At 39.8% G+C, this 15,802-nt stretch overlaps 2 protein-coding genes across 13 annotated transcripts in view; both read left to right on the top strand.

The window, feature by feature from the left end:
• LOC143212889 (phosphatase and actin regulator 2) overlaps positions 1–15,802 on the top strand; it is a 422,446-nt gene that overhangs the window by 252,253 nt on the left and 154,391 nt on the right. The gene's annotated exons all lie outside the window — the stretch shown is intronic.
• The window catches only part of LOC143213022 (uncharacterized), a 156,373-nt gene that overhangs the window by 100,106 nt on the left and 40,465 nt on the right, over positions 1–15,802 (top strand). The window contains exon 3 of one of the 2 annotated variants that reach the window (XR_013009846.1): positions 1–15,802. This exon is cut by the window's left edge and continues 18,147 nt beyond it. The exons of the other annotated variant lie outside the window; for it this stretch is intronic. The gene's annotated coding sequence lies outside the window, so the exon portion shown is untranslated. 2 annotated transcript variants of the gene reach the window in all.

Raw genomic sequence — 15,802 nt, 5'->3', positions numbered from 1 at the left:
GAAAATTGAGCCAATATGAAATTATGTCTTACGTTTACATCGTTCGTACATCTAGCATTATTGGATTCGGTATTATCGCAAGGGACTCGGCATTTGGATCGGTCTAATGCATAATGCGGAATTTTTATGGCTTTTGGAATGTCGTCAAAATCTTTTACAGCGATGAGAACTCTGAAAGTTGCGAACTTCTTTTGTCGTATACGTCGAACGGTGTACCTCGCGTATTCTAAGTACACTTGTCCAAAAAATAATAAAAGAAGAAAAATCATAAAATTCGGATCTTGAAGGGACTTGTTATTCTCGATACGTTACAGTTTACAGCATCATCTTTATTTAAAAGTGAAAGTACATAATACACTTTCCAGACATAAAACCTCCTATCTAAACCTCTGAAATTCAATGAAACAATCCCCAGTACAATTATTACAAAATAAATATCCCCGTACCGCTTCGAGGAACCGTCGCAGCGTCGTGAAGAATTCGTTCATAAAAATTCAAACTCCGTCGCCGGAAATCCCCAAGAGTTCTACATATACACGACGCAAACACTGAATCTTCCGCGGCGATATCTCTGGTACGCTGCGAGCATAATCGCGTCGGAAGTCGTAACAATCGGCCGGTAGCAATGCGAAATGAAAGCTGGGGGCGGGCGCGGCGGAGGGGAAGATGGAGGCTGCAATTCTCCGGTGAAAAACACGTTAATTTCCCGCGGTGGAAAAGGCTCTCGACGAGGTCGAGTGCCGGGGGAAAGTTGAACTTTTCGGCCGCGTTGGAACCGGAAGCTGCGGGCGACGCGGAGGAACCGGAAGCCATGGCCAACGCGAAAGGGGAGTTCGCGAAAAGTGGAGCGAAGGTGCCGCCGACGGATCGATAGCTCGATGCCGGATTGGCACGTGGAGCCGAGGTGGCAAGAAACGCGATAGTTCGTCGTATCGTTGGCACGTTCCGCCCGCGACCCTGGCCCTGTGCCATTCGCTGCAGGTCGCCGCGTTTCCACCGGGGGATATTCGGTAGCCGGCTGCCATTGGCTCGCCGAATCCTCTCTATCCACGACCCTTAACCCTTGCCCGCCCTGTACTGGGTCACTTTTGACTCGTCTCCGAGCCCTCAGCTTCACATGTACACTCCCGCTCAAAAGTATGTGGACACTTTGTTGCAAGTATTGGGTTGGCAAATAAGTTCGTCCGATTTTTGTGATTTATTCCAATGTAAAAAACCGAACGAACTTATTTGCCAACCCAATATAATTTATTCTGATAGTACCAGATCGTACAATATTTAATCGATGATCCATTAGCGTAGTCTGCTGTCTTTTCAAGACAATAATAATTATTGTTAATTTAACTGTTGTGTGAACCGTTTTTGCTAATTTAACTGTATAAACTAGATCGCATGAAAGTGAACAAAACTCCTCAAAGATTCATATAAAAATTAAACGTGTTGTCCACATACATCCAAATCTGTGTCAAAATCAAAGAACTTTCGATATCAATGAGATAGAGCGATGAAATTTTTTTTTAATGAAAGCTGAAACTCTGCAGAACATGGGATAATTATGGAGATTGTGGTACGAACGTTTTTTAACCTTGGAAGAATTCGTTAAACTTGCACAATTTCAAGAAAATTGTGGTTACTCCAATACCACGCGCGGAAAAAATTTTTTTTTAACATGCGACACATCGTTTCCCGTACATTTTTCAACGCTGATTTCAAATCTGGTTTCAAAATTTGTCTACTACCTCAGGATTTTGCAAGAAATCGATTTTTGTGAACACAACTTATGAAATCATTTTTTCGTTGGAATGATTTGGTAACCCACTAGTTTGAAGGAATATTGTATTCTCATATATAAAACACATTAAAAATAATCATAATGAAGTATTTGAACGTTTACTTAAAATCAGCGTGAAAAAATCTAGGGGAAATGATGTGTCGCATGTTAAAAAAAAATTTTTTCCGCGCGTGGTATTGGAAGAACCACAATTTTCTTGAAATTGTGCAAGTTTAACGAATTCTTTCAAGGTTAGGAAACGTTCGTACCACAATCTTCATAATTATCTCATATTCTGCAAAGTTTCAGCTTTCATTTAAAAAAAATTTCATCGCTCTATCTCATTTCTATCGAAAGTTCTTCGATTTTGACACAAATTTCGTCGGTTTGGCCCATAGGGCGCCGTACTCGAGCCGCGTCTGACGCATTTCTTCGTGGAGACTGTCACTCTGGCGCCGAAAAATATTTGAACATTGACTTTCTGATTGTTGGATAACAGTTGTCCGCCATTGGTTCGCCGAATCTTCTCAATATACGACCCTTAACCCTTGCTCGCCCTGTACTAGGTCACTTTTGACTCCTCTTTGAATCCTCGAGTTCATATGCACCGTGTCCGGGTCGCCTCTGACACATTTCTTCGTAGAAACTGCCACCGTGGAGCCAAAAAGTATCTGCACACTAAATTTTTGATTTTTGAAAAACTTTCTACACTGAAGCTGCTTCATTAGACTGCGGGAAATATTAAAGGAATTCAAGAGCACCGTAATTTTCAATGGTTCTAAGCATTTATCAAGACCTTTTCACAAATCAAGATCCTTTCCTCGAAAAGTTCTTCTTGGACTGTGGATCTTTATACAGTTATGAATTCTCATCGAGTACTTTACAAAAAATGGAATTGAGCGATAATTTCTCCATTATATCAAAGCATGTAGCGGGTTCAGAATAAAATAGCAGTCTCTCATCAAACTTTCTTAAACCAATTACAAGCTCGAGTTCTACATAATCTTGTAAACTATTAATGCACAAAGTCTACGTTGTACTAATTATAAAGTTCGAAACTCATACTTCTGACGATGCTATTTCGAATTCGAACGAGTTCCATTAAAAATCCAATGGTTTAATATTTTAATCAACGCGAATACCAACCAGTCTACACAATTTCCTATAAAAGTAATTCATCTTCGACTAAAAGCAATTTCAAACGAGTATTCAATTATAGACTCTGAATTATAAATATCTTAATCTTTCCCATCGAGTAGGAGCATTCCGGGTCTGAATAATCCACAGAAGCGCGGATTAAGAGGACTTCATACTAATCTCGTTGCCAAAGGCACGGCTCTTGATAAGAGTCTAATAAACAGCCCTGTAATTCCAATCGACTTTTATGGAACGATAAAAGTCGTTTATGCCGGTCGTTCCCGATGCTGGAAACTTAAATTGTTTCACTCGCGGCTTGGAGAACGTTCAAGATCCTATCAACGTCGTCGTTAATTTTTAGTTAACGATTAAACAATGCTCTGCAAAGCAAACGTCCGGTAACAGTTTCTTCCTCAGCGATTTTCCATCAACCCGGTGAAAGTGGAATTTACTTTTCGTACTCTCTCAACGCAGGAACCGTTTATTGCCGGATCGCGTTGCGACGCGAATTAATTGTTTTCCAATTTAATAACACGTTCGCTCGCACGTTGGATCCCCTCGGTCGTGCTCTTATTTCCCATTAGGGAGCGACGGCTGTTATTATTTCAGATGCGCGTGCCCGACTTCGCTTTTCAATAACGCTGTCTCCCGTTTCTTCCCCGAATGTACCTACCCCTCGCGATCGAATAAAATTCAATGTCTGCTGCCTGCGAACTCAACCGGAAACTATCCTCGACCGTTTCGTCGCAGCTGCTCCTTCTCCGGCGACTGTTCATCGGCAAGGAAAATCCAGAAAATGGATACGCGATTTTAATTGCAGGCGTACAGACCCTCAGACGCCTCGCGTCGTGCCGCCACAGTGCCTCGGAATGCCTGTTTTATGGACAAAAATTCCATATCGTACAAATTATAAGCGGTATAAAAAATGTTTCAGATAGAAGTAGTAAGGTATAGAGAAGAGGATGATTATATATACTCCCTCTGTCCCATAATAATAGTAGCAAGTGAATATTTAAACGGGAATTATTGGCGAATGCAGACGTAAGTTATGTTGTAGCGCAAAATTGCGAAGCTTTCAATCAAAATTAATGTTTCATGACATCTGTCATTTGTTTTGACACGTCTTTCAATTGTTAGGTTAACCTAATTATTACGATTTATAACTTATAATTTATTTTCCTAATTTCATCCGCCGATCGAAACCAATTGTTTTATTTCAGTTGAATATCAACTTCAGTTCAGTTCTTGATGCATTAAAAGGAAAACGAAAAGTTGCAGAAAGGTGCAATTACGTTAACTGCAAGTTTAAAATGCAGTAACGAAATTATTGAAAAATCCAGAAACTATCTGAACACTCAAAATAAAAATTAGGAGTAATACTTTTAATTTATCGTTTAATTCAATCTAGTTTGTCGATAATAAATGTTGCGTTCTATATTCATTTTCTTTTGCTGCTATTATTATGGGACAGAGGGTGTATTTTTTAAAATATTGCGATGACCTTGAGAGCCTATGTGAAGGTCGGTTTTAAAATTTCCAATAATAATTGTGTAATGACCGCCTGGCAGCCAAAATAACGAGTACACATCTTTAACTAAATCATCCACAGCAAATGGTTTAATATTTCACTTTACAATACGTTGTAAAAGTGTTTCTTTTATTATACATGCGTACGTCAGGTCATCAAAAAAAAAAACTGTCGTGTCAGATTATAATGAAAGGAAACTGTTTTGTTTTTCGGTTGATGCTCGGTTATTTATTTTTATGGCGATTGTTCGCGAATAAATGGTGTTTCGTAAAATAAGTTCATGTAAACAGATACACATTTTTTTATTTTTCCTCTCTTGAACGACGCACTGTGCGCCGCGCGGAAATGAAATATTCCTCGTGTGGATTTTAACGTGTCCACTGGATATTTAAGCTTGCGAAGACTTTTCCTCTCTCGGCGAAACACTACACGGTGTTATTTAACCAGTTTCAATTAGATCCCCGTGCTGCTCCGACCTTTTTTCACGCGTACAAAGCGGTTTTCGCTGAAGAAAGTTAACTCTAAGTTGATCAGCCTGCCAAAGAAAGTTCTGCGTTTTTAACTGCGTTTCGCTTGTTCCGCTTTGTTTACGTTCGTGTTGTGTCTTTTTCTGTAGGAAAATGGATCCTTTCGAATAGAAAATGCTTATTTAATTGTTCAAATAAATTATATTATTAAATATAAAAATAAAATGTCATTAATATCGGCGTGTAGTATGTTTACGAAAGAAATCAGAGGAACTGTTTAAACACACAGTGTACGTGAAGGGGTAGTCGAATTTTTTGTTTCACGAGGTTCTACGGTGACCTACCATTCGGAGGAAGGTCAGATCCGAGAATCCTTGGCCTTCAGGGGTGAGGCACAATTTCGGTTGATAGTTCCGGCAGCCAGATCTTCCACGACGAGATTACTCGTCGACGTTCCTCGTTTTAATCGAACCCAGTGACGGATGATGAGAACCGCCGGGAGCGGAGTTTCCAACGTTAAAATAACCGTTGCTCCTGCTTGCGGAACGGAGGTAATCCTTCGTTTCAAGGTCGAGGGAAGAAGCTCCTTCGACTAGTCCCCAGGAGGAGAGACGTTGCCTTCTCGTGCCAACGAAAACAGAGGCGTTCCGCCTCCGTGATTCGGGATCGCTCAGACGATTCGTCTCGGATGTGTGCGCTATAAGATGATCTTTATTTTCCGACTTTCCATTTTGTCTGACCCACCTAAATTGTGAGAAAATGATGCACGCAAAATTTCGAAGAGGTAGGACGAAACAGAACAGCAATAATTTTGTGAAACATGATAGCAGAACAATAAACTTGGACTCATTCTAAAGCTTGGAGCCTCCATTTTCACAATCCGTCGCTCTATTGATTCATTCTATTGATTCTGCCGCTCGAAATATGATATAATATACGACAGTTCAATATTAATTGTCAACAATAGTATTTAATGTTTAATTTCTCGTACAACATTATTAGAGCAAGCATAAAAAGAAATTCAAAAAGTATATGTTATACATGATTGATTATATCAATTATTATCGATGGCTGAAGGTGAAAAACTTGAAGACTTCTTCTCGAAAATGGTACAAATTCAAACGTCTGTAAAAGCATATTTAAAAAAATTATGCCGGAGTAGATCTCCATCGGATTTGAAGATTTACACTTCCCCTTTACAACGAGATCTGAAAACTTGATGCACGGTTGTTTCTTACGATTTTATGGGACGAAAACCGAAGAATAAGTTTGACTTTCACGATCTTCCTTGTGTTATTGTAAATTTGGTTGTACGCTTTTCATTCGAAGAACAAGAAAGAATCAAACAAATATGATCTGCAAGCACTTACGAAAAATTTGTTCAGTCTAACGAGCATCCGCGAGTGCTGGAATTTGTGGGCGAAGGTTCGAGCTATCGTAGGATTTCCTGGTTTTTGCGGCGAGTCCGCGATAAGACAGATCGCCTAAGCGTTCCAGGGTCTGCGGAGGGTTTTTTCCGGGTTCTCCGCAGAGCGAGGAGAGTGGCCTGTACCCGGGCCGAGATCGCCAAGTCGATCGCCGCCGCCGCCGCGAAAAAACTGTAAAATATGAGCTCGAGTAGGCCACGGGAAAAAGTTCATCGGTCAACGTCGCCGGGAACATGGTCGATCCTGAGGTTGACGCGTATTAGACAAAACTTTCAATAGAAATGCACGCCGCGCCCCGTTCCCGATTAATTGCCGCAGTTAGTCGAGCTCCGGCGAATGAAATAGTTCCGAGTTCGTGACGGGCCATAATTCTCGCGGGCCAAACTTTTTTCGAAATTTCGGGATCCAGATTTAAATCTACACTCGACGGACGGGATTTGGAAAGATCGTGCGAACGAATTCGCCCAGCTAGAATTTAAGGAAACGTTGGGAACTCCGTTCCCACGATTAAAATGTGACCAGGATTATTTTTGTACTATATGTTTTATCGAGGCTAGATAATTGTTTTGATTGTTTTATTATCGTGTAAAATAATGAGTATACAGACCTTTATTTGTAGTTTCCATGGAATTGCCGGAGCAACGAGTTCCGAAAATAGGGGCGAAACAGCCCGCCATTATTTCAATCGAAGAGACCCCGTAATAGCAGGAGTCTAGAGTGGATCTGGTGGAAATGGATTGAACGCGAATTGCGCACTCCAGGCCCGGTACCTTCGTAAATGAAGATCACGCGAGACATAATTAGCGCCGCCGTCAATTACCGGATGCGGCGGGAACGCCGCACAGTGGGACGACGTGATGAATTTTGTGCCAAATTCGAAGAACGTTCAAATACCTCATTATTTTCATTTTATATTCTATATTATATACCTTCAAAATTTAATATTTTTCAAAATCCTCAGGTGGTAAATGTACGGGAAATGATGTGTAGCATGTCAAGAAAAAAATCTATCCGTACATGGTATTGGATAAAGCACAATTTTCTCGAAATTCGGCAAGTTTAACACAGATTTTCGAGGTTAAAAAACGTTCGTACCATAATCTCTCTATTTTTCCCATATTCTGCAATAGTTTAGTTTTAACTTAAAAACAAAAATCATCGCTCTATCTCGTTTCTATCGGAAGTTCTTTAATTTTGACACAAAATGCATCACTTTCGTCCAAATCGGAGACAAAATCAAAAAACCGAACGAACTTATTTGCCAACCCAATATAATTTATTCTGATAGTACCAGATCGTACAATATTTAATCGATGATCCATTAGCGTAGTCTGCTGTCTTTTCAAGACAATAATAATTATTATTAATTTAACTGTTGTGTGAACCGTTTTTGCTAATTTAACTGTATAAACTAGATCGCATAAAAGTGAACAAAACTCCTCAAAGATTCATATAAAAATTAAACGTGTTGTCCACATACATCCAAATCTGTGTCAAAATCAAAGAACTTTCGATAGAAATGAGGTAGAGCGATGAAATTTTTTTTAAATTAAAGCTGAAACTTTGCAGAATATGGGGAAAATAGGGAGATTATCGTAAGAACGTTTTTTAACGTTGAGAAAATTCGTTAAACATGTAGAATTTCAAGAAAACGATTTTGCAATATCCGGAGTTCGTAGAAAAATTTTGTGACCAGATTTGAAATCGACGTGAAAAAATCTACGGGAAATGAAGTACAGAATGTTCAAAAAAAAATTTTTCCGCGCGTGGTATTGGAAAAACCACAACTTTCTTGAAATTGTGCAAGTTTAACGAATTTTCTCAATGTTAAAAAACGTTCTTACGATAATCTCCCTATTTTTCCCATATTCTGCAAAGCTTCAGTTCTAATTTTTAAAAAATTTCATCGCTCTACCTCATTTCTATCGAAAGTTCTTTGATTTTGTCTCCGATTTGGACGAAAGGTCCCACTGTGCGCGCCGTTGCAAGACGTTCGCCGATTTCCGTCTAACTCGAATATCTTCTGGTGCGGTTTAGCTCCTGTTTGTGTTTCCGTGCTCGTCAAAATGAGATTACGTAGTCCACCCGGCGCGGCATGGTCCGGCGAGACTCGCTGGAATTAACGATTCTTTCTTCGTCTAATCCTTCTTTTTCGACGCCGGTTTTCCGCACGGGCGCGAGTCTCGTGCAAATACACGGGAAACGAGTCGGCGAGAGAGGTAAAGGGAGAAGTGGCCTTGTGCTCCGGGAAAATTGCGCGGACGGGAAAACGTGATGGAACGATGGAAAAACGAGGAACCCCGGATAAAGAGCTAACAACTATTTCGCGGCGATCAAAAACCGGCATTCGACCGTCCACCGACGCGAAATCGATTTCAATTTACTGGATTGACCTTCGCCCGCGAATTTTTCCCCGAAAACTGTTCCGTTCCGTGAATCGTGCTCCTACCGGGTCGGTCGTGGCTGTTTCAGTCGGCCCTTCGACCTAGAATTAGGTTTGCGGGCGGAAATTGGTAAATATTGTAGAAAAAGCTTTGCGAGATTTTCTGGATCCAGAAGATAAATATTTGATCAGGAAATTGAACACTGACTTTATATATTAAGTACATAAAAAAGCAACTAGAAAATGTCGCTGTACAAAATTAGTAATTGCGGATCTTCGTGCAAAATAAATCTTGCAGACATTTCTTTCCTTCTTTAATAGCCTCAAAAAATTGGTAATTGTGCATTGACACTCTTCGAGCTTCTTTCTAGCCTTGTACTGACGTTTCTTAGATCGTGTAGATAAACAATAAAAATCCTTTCTTCATTGGCACGAAAACATTCGCTTGGACTATTATTCATTCATCTAATGAAATCAGGTATGTGCCCTTTTCAGTTTATCCGAATCGTTTTAGCTTGTTTCATGACATGAACATTTTGTTAATCAATTCCACCAATTGTCCACGAGTCAGCGTGCACCGTTTACAACAAAAGAGCGTCGGCAATCGGGCGAGATTTGTCAGGAGCATGGCTCGAGAGAGAAACGAGATGGAATCCCGGGAAAAAGCGGCGAGTCGACGAAGGGAATGAATGTGAAATATAAACGACGCCATAAAGATCAAGGATGATGCACGGCGGGTGGTATACCGGCGAGATAAAAGGGTGCGGGATCAACCGGCAGAGAGAAAGAGAGAGAGAGAGTGGGGGAGGACAGACGAGTTCTACAGAGAAAGTAGACAATTCACCGCCGACATCGTTCCAGCCAAGATTTCCTTGGATCCGGCGTGAACAACGAAACACGCCGAGAACGAGGAACGGTATAAACGCGCGAGTCGGGGGAATAGGATAATAATATGCAAAGCGAGGGGTAAGCTGCATACCAGGGTATACTCTGTTTCCCACGGTGGTGTGCGAGACGCGAGCACCGCGAGAGAGAACGCTGCAGAACATCGCCGGGAAATCTCGTTCGCTCACCGCCTGTTTCGGAAAACTGGCACGCTCTTTTCCGGGATCGATGAGCACCGGATAAAAAGAGTAACGAGAATTGAACTGCCGCAAAAACGGAAGACTAATTTTCGTTACGCTCCCGGATAGAAAAGGTTCCCGTGAACTTTGCGGTCTTTGCAAGCGAAACTGCCCCGTGGGCGTCCACGCCCCCGCGAAAGGTCTGCGTGAAACCTGTTTTCGAGTGATCTTTTCACTCCAGACACAGAGCCGGCGTTGTAACTTCCATTAGCGGACTGCAAGAAACAGGATGAAGTTACCATTCGGGGCTATTCTTAGAGACGGTTTTTTCAGGAATTTTTCGGATTTTTTTCTGCTCGAAATTACCGAATCTTTTACATCGGCATTTTGCGCACACATTTGTTGGTATTCGAAGTACGTGTGTGATTTTTTTAGAATAAAAATAATAAAAATTACAAGAGTTATCATTTTTTACGCGGCAGGTTGCATTAACGCGGATCGGGTAAAATTAAAATACCATTCGGGGCTATTCTTAGAGACGGTTTTTCCGGATTTTTTCTGCCCGAGATTAACGAATCTTTTACATCGGCATTTTGCGCACACATTTGTTGATATTCGAAGTACATGTGTGATTTTTTTAGAATAAAAATAATAAAAATTGCAAGAGTTATAATTTTTTACGCGGCAGGTTGCATTAACGCGGATCGGGTAAAATTAAAATACCATTCGGGGCTATTCTTAGAGACGGTTTTTTCGGATTTTTTCTGCCCGAAATTACCGAATCTTTTACATCGGCATTTTGCGCACACATTTGTTGGTATTCGAAGTACGCGTGTGATTTTTTAAAAATGAAAATAATAAAAATTACAAGAGTTATAATCTTTTACGCGGCAGGTTGCATTAACATGGATCGGGTAGAATTAAAATAAATCGTGTTTCGTATAAAAAAATCCTGGCGCGGTTAAAACAATTTTCTCTTGAATGCATATTTCACGGCACCACATTGTCGAAAGCATGAATATTCATAAAAATTAGCGGTCTAGTTGTTCATTACTCCGCTTCTCCTCTTACATTTTAATACTCTCGTAATCTCAATTTTTCTAAATGATTTTTAATTCTTTAACCCTTTGAGTTCCAATCTTTTCTGCATTATTTTCCAGTATATAAAAAAAGGAAGAACATCGTTAAGAATTCAATTCCCCTAAATGATCGAAATAATACGCGAGCCTGAGGATTCTAACGAGATTCTCCCTGAACGACATAAATTCATAATGTCTCAGGACGCGCGAGTTGCTGGAGATTAGCCATTCCTGACAGAAACAAACGAGCTCCGGATATATTGGTGTAAGTGTGCATCGCCTGCACCCACGCACGCACCCCTTGCAATCTTCCCGGTTTGAGCAAGCAGCTATTGATTTATTGCGCGATCATTTAACCCTTAACACTCGATTGGCGACTCTGAGGCGCCATTCAAAATTGCTGTACCATTAAATATATCGGTATCTAAACAATTACTAAACGTTTCGGTATTTTATGAGGTGTAATATCAATTTCATATCCATGAAATTTCAAAAATCGTAGGGAATAGAAATATTCTATGTCGGAAGAATTGTTTCATTTCCGAGTTAAAATAGCTTCCAGTGCAAAGGGTTAACACTAAACCTACCACAACCGGTCAACTGACCGGTTTTATATTTTTCCTTCTTACAATTATTGAAATGATGAAGTTGCTGGAAATTGAGTCGATGAATTTCTTTATCCAAGCACACATTGTGATAAAAATTGCACAAAATCGATCTAAATAGAGCCTTGTCATTTTGATCGCGTTTAATGTTGAACAATCTTCGTTCTAGTAGTAGATTTATTTAAAGAATTTTCAGAATAGATCGTGTGCAAAGTTGAATTGTGTTGAGATATTTTGATCTGTGGTTAGTAAACATCAGGAGTGCACAATGGGTGAGCATTTCAATAACGAGACTTCGTAGTCCGCAGATGGGCAGGAAGCTTCTTTCGGAAGTAATACATCAGTTTCGCGGGTCACGTCCGTCGCTGTTGGGAATCGAGCTGAGCACGTGGTCCTTACATAATAGCAACGTTAAATAGCACACGATGGAGCCCTTGACTGCCTCTGTTATCTCAGCAAACTTTGGTTATCGATCTTAACCGCGTTCCGATGGGGCTGATCCGCTCCGAATGTACCGTAAATCCTAATAATGCCCTGCTAATGCACCACGTCGAACACCGAGATCCCTCGTTATTCCCAAATAGCGCAATACCTGTGCAACCCGTTTTCGCACAGCTGTTTCGCCTCCTGACGAGCCAATTGCAAAAATGTGTCCATTTTGCAACCCCAAATTGCAAATTCTGGTACATTTAACCGTTTGCACTCGGAGCTATTTTAACTGCAAAATTAAACTTTCTTTCCGATCTAGAATATTTCCATTGCTTGTGATTTTTTTAACATTTTGTAGATATGAAATTGGTGTAGTACCCCGTGCAATAACTAAATGTTTAATAATTGATTAGATACCGATATATTTAATAGTGTAAACAATATTTTGAATAATGGTGCAGCAATTTTTAGTGGTGCCTCAGAGGGGACAACCGAGTGCAAAGGGTTAACCTGTTGTAATTTCGTAAAAAACAATCCTACAGCAATAAACTTGGACTCATTTCACAAGCTAGGAGATTCTACTTCTGCGCACCATTATCCATTTCTCTCGAAGTTTATTATCCATTTATGCGATGTAGCAGATGAAAAACTGAAGATCGATACCTCTGTAAAAACATTTAAAAAATTTGTTTAATCTACGTCGTGCTTGGAGTCGTTTTAATCGTGAGAAAGCCAGATACCCATCGGTGCCACACGAAATACTCAAAAAGTAGAAAATACAAAATACAAACTTTATGGTGGACAAGCTACTGGTTCTATTTTTAAAATGGATTCTACAATACAGTGGCAATCTACTTGCGAAACTGGAATAATATTTTGGTACTCCGTACCGCTCTCTACAGGCCATACACACGCGATTTCAAAGCAATGCTGAAGATCTTTTGTCAAGATGTGCAATAGAGATCTGTCATTTTTCTTTCCACCTCCCGCGGAGATGAAGGATCCCTTCAATATTTTCGCTTTTCGGAGAAGAAGACCTATATTTCCTCTCTCTATCTCTCTGTTATGTAAAATTTCTTGCGGGTTAATCCTCCTCGCGGCAGAAACCATAAACCGTGCTCGGCGCTTCAGTTCATTTAATCCTGGAGGAGCGTTCATCGTTTGTTTTATCAGGGAAAGTTCGGTTCGTTTAAGTGAATCCGCTCGTTCAGCCCGGAGGAATCGAATCGTATAAATGGGATTGGCTACGGTTAAAACGTTCGGGATTCTAAATTCTCGAGAACACTGTCGACGTGGATAGTATCGATGAAGGTGAGGATGCTTCGACGTATCTTTGGCCCAACTTCACACTTTTACGTTGAACCATCGAAGCATTCGGTGCAACAAATTATCGAATAGTTCGAAAATGTAAAATGTCGTTCTCCGACGCGGGTCTCTTTTGTCGAGAAAATGAGTTTGCATTTCGCGAACAGAGGTAGCTAAAAGTTTCATATAATTTCTGCCGTTCTCGATCCAGCTTTGTATCCTCGAGCTGAATTTTTTCTATTAAATTTTACACTTTGTAATTTTAATACGCATGGAGAGCAGATTATTTTCTTTTACCTCACATCTCTCTCCCGTTAACAAAGGTCCCATTATATGAGGACTACATTAAATTACATTCAATCCCTGCACGAATGTAAAATACATAATTCATAAATACTGGAATTGTCGTCCTGGAACCTGAATTTCGGACAAAATTCATGTTCGTGCTGTTAAATATTCTCAGCGCTGCTTTTGTGCTAGTTTGAAGTGAGATAATCAGCTTTGGGTACTTATTTTACACACATACGCTTAATTTTACATTTCCTACAATATCGTAAAGTCGATTATTCTTCTAAAAATTGTAAAACATCTTTAAAATACAACAGGTTTATCAGACTTAAATTCACCAAGACAATATCTTACTCTATTTCTGATGTCTTGTAACCAAAGTAGGGCAATAATCAACTAATATTTAAAAATGACTAATAGTCTTCTTGAATGTTAGTCATAGCAAAATAGTCATCAGTCAAAACTTTTTGATTAGATAGTGATTAATATATTAATATAATATATATAATAATAATATAATAATATAATATTAATATATTAATAACTAATTAATAATGTTAGTGTATGTTAATCGCACAATACTGACTGATGAATCAACTACCAATTCACTAATAAGCAATAGCTAACGATTACTTAGAGCTGTGACTAACTATTTGCCATTCAGTTATCACTAACTACTCAAAAAGTTTTGTCTACTGACTATTTTGTTATGACTAACATTCAAAAACACTGTTAATCATTTTTAAATATTATTTGATTATTGCCCTACTCCGCTTGTAACTACTTTATTCTCCAAATTGATTTTCTCCGAGAAAATGTAACTCCCTGTGCATTATGGGCTTACACTGTCTGTAAAGAGTATTTATTGGCGACGTAAAATTCGTTTTCACTGAAAAAGATTATGTTGAGTCCACTTGAGAACTGTGTCAGGCGTGACCCTGATGTTACGAGGCAAGGGGTTAAACATCCCCCGAGGGAATCGTTTCAAAGAGCCGACAGGGTCGTTCAAAACTGAGAAACGTCGTCGTTCTTGTCCGTGTTGAACAGAGTGTCCGGTCATCCCAACGTTTTCCAAAAAATATTCCGGTGTCCGTAACAAGAGCCAATCAAGGACACTTTGATCCTTTATCGTGACAAGGGTCACCACAGCCACCGAAAATTTCTTAAATTGCGGCGACGACCGCCATAGTAATCGCGCGCCGGCTGCTGATTACGCTCAGACAAGAGGTTTTCGTCATCAGTCCGACCACGACACACAGTCCAGGCTGACCGCCAATTTCCGAGCCCGTTCATCGCTCGTACCTACCCGATCCCAGAGGATCCAAGGTCCCCGGCGATCTCTGTTTCATTCTCTTTCCATTCGTGGCGGTGTATCCAATTCCACGTACGAGCCGCGACGGCCCGTACGCTGACATAACTCACGATTTCTGTCAATATCGGGCCACTCTTTTCTCATTTCTGGTATTAACCTTCCAGAACCTCATTTAGAATTCGCAAAGTTCATATCGAACGCACATTAGCCGTTCCTCCCACCTATCAATTTGATCGCCACATTTTTCTTTGTTTCTTTTAGAAAGCTCTTAGTTCGATTTGAGACACAAGAGACACGATCTAGATTCTCTATGAATCGACGCAGCACGATCTCTTCATTTTTCATTGTCGATAAACAATTTTTCTAGTAAATACTAACGCACAAGAAATACATGTTGTGTATGTTGTTGTTGTTGTTGTTATTCATTGATGCAAATGTTTAATGAAAAATAAGTTAGAACAGGGTCCGCACGATTTGTCTGATCATGACCTGATTATTCTACTTGTAAACACTAACGCACGAGAATTACAAGTTGTACATACAATTAAACATTCTCTGGCGTTCACTGGCTTACGAATTTTTTTCACTACATAATATGCATTAACTACCCTTGTATAAATTGTTATAGAGCACAGCTCATCGGATAGTTCTTAACAGGTTTCGCAATTTATTCATTGATGCAAATGTTTAATTAAAAATAAGTTAGAATAGGGTCCGCACGATTTGTCTGATCATGACCTGATTATTCTACTTGTAAACACTAACGCACGAGAATTACAAGTTGTACATATAATTAAACATTCTCTGGCGTTCGCTGGCTTACGAATTTTTTTCACTACATAATATGCATTAACTACCCTTGTATAAATGTTTATGGAACACAGCTCATCGAACAGGTCTTAACGCGTTTTGCAATTTATTCATTGATGCAAATGTTTAATTAAAAAATAAGGTAGAATAGGGTCCGCACGATTTGTCTGATCATGACCTGACTATTCTACTTGTAA

The sequence above is a fragment of the Lasioglossum baleicum genome, chromosome 1 (genome assembly GCF_051020765.1).
Source record: "Lasioglossum baleicum chromosome 1, iyLasBale1, whole genome shotgun sequence".
Lineage (NCBI taxonomy): Eukaryota > Metazoa > Arthropoda > Insecta > Hymenoptera > Halictidae > Lasioglossum > Lasioglossum baleicum.
This window is presented reverse-complemented; position numbering and strand designations above follow the sequence as displayed.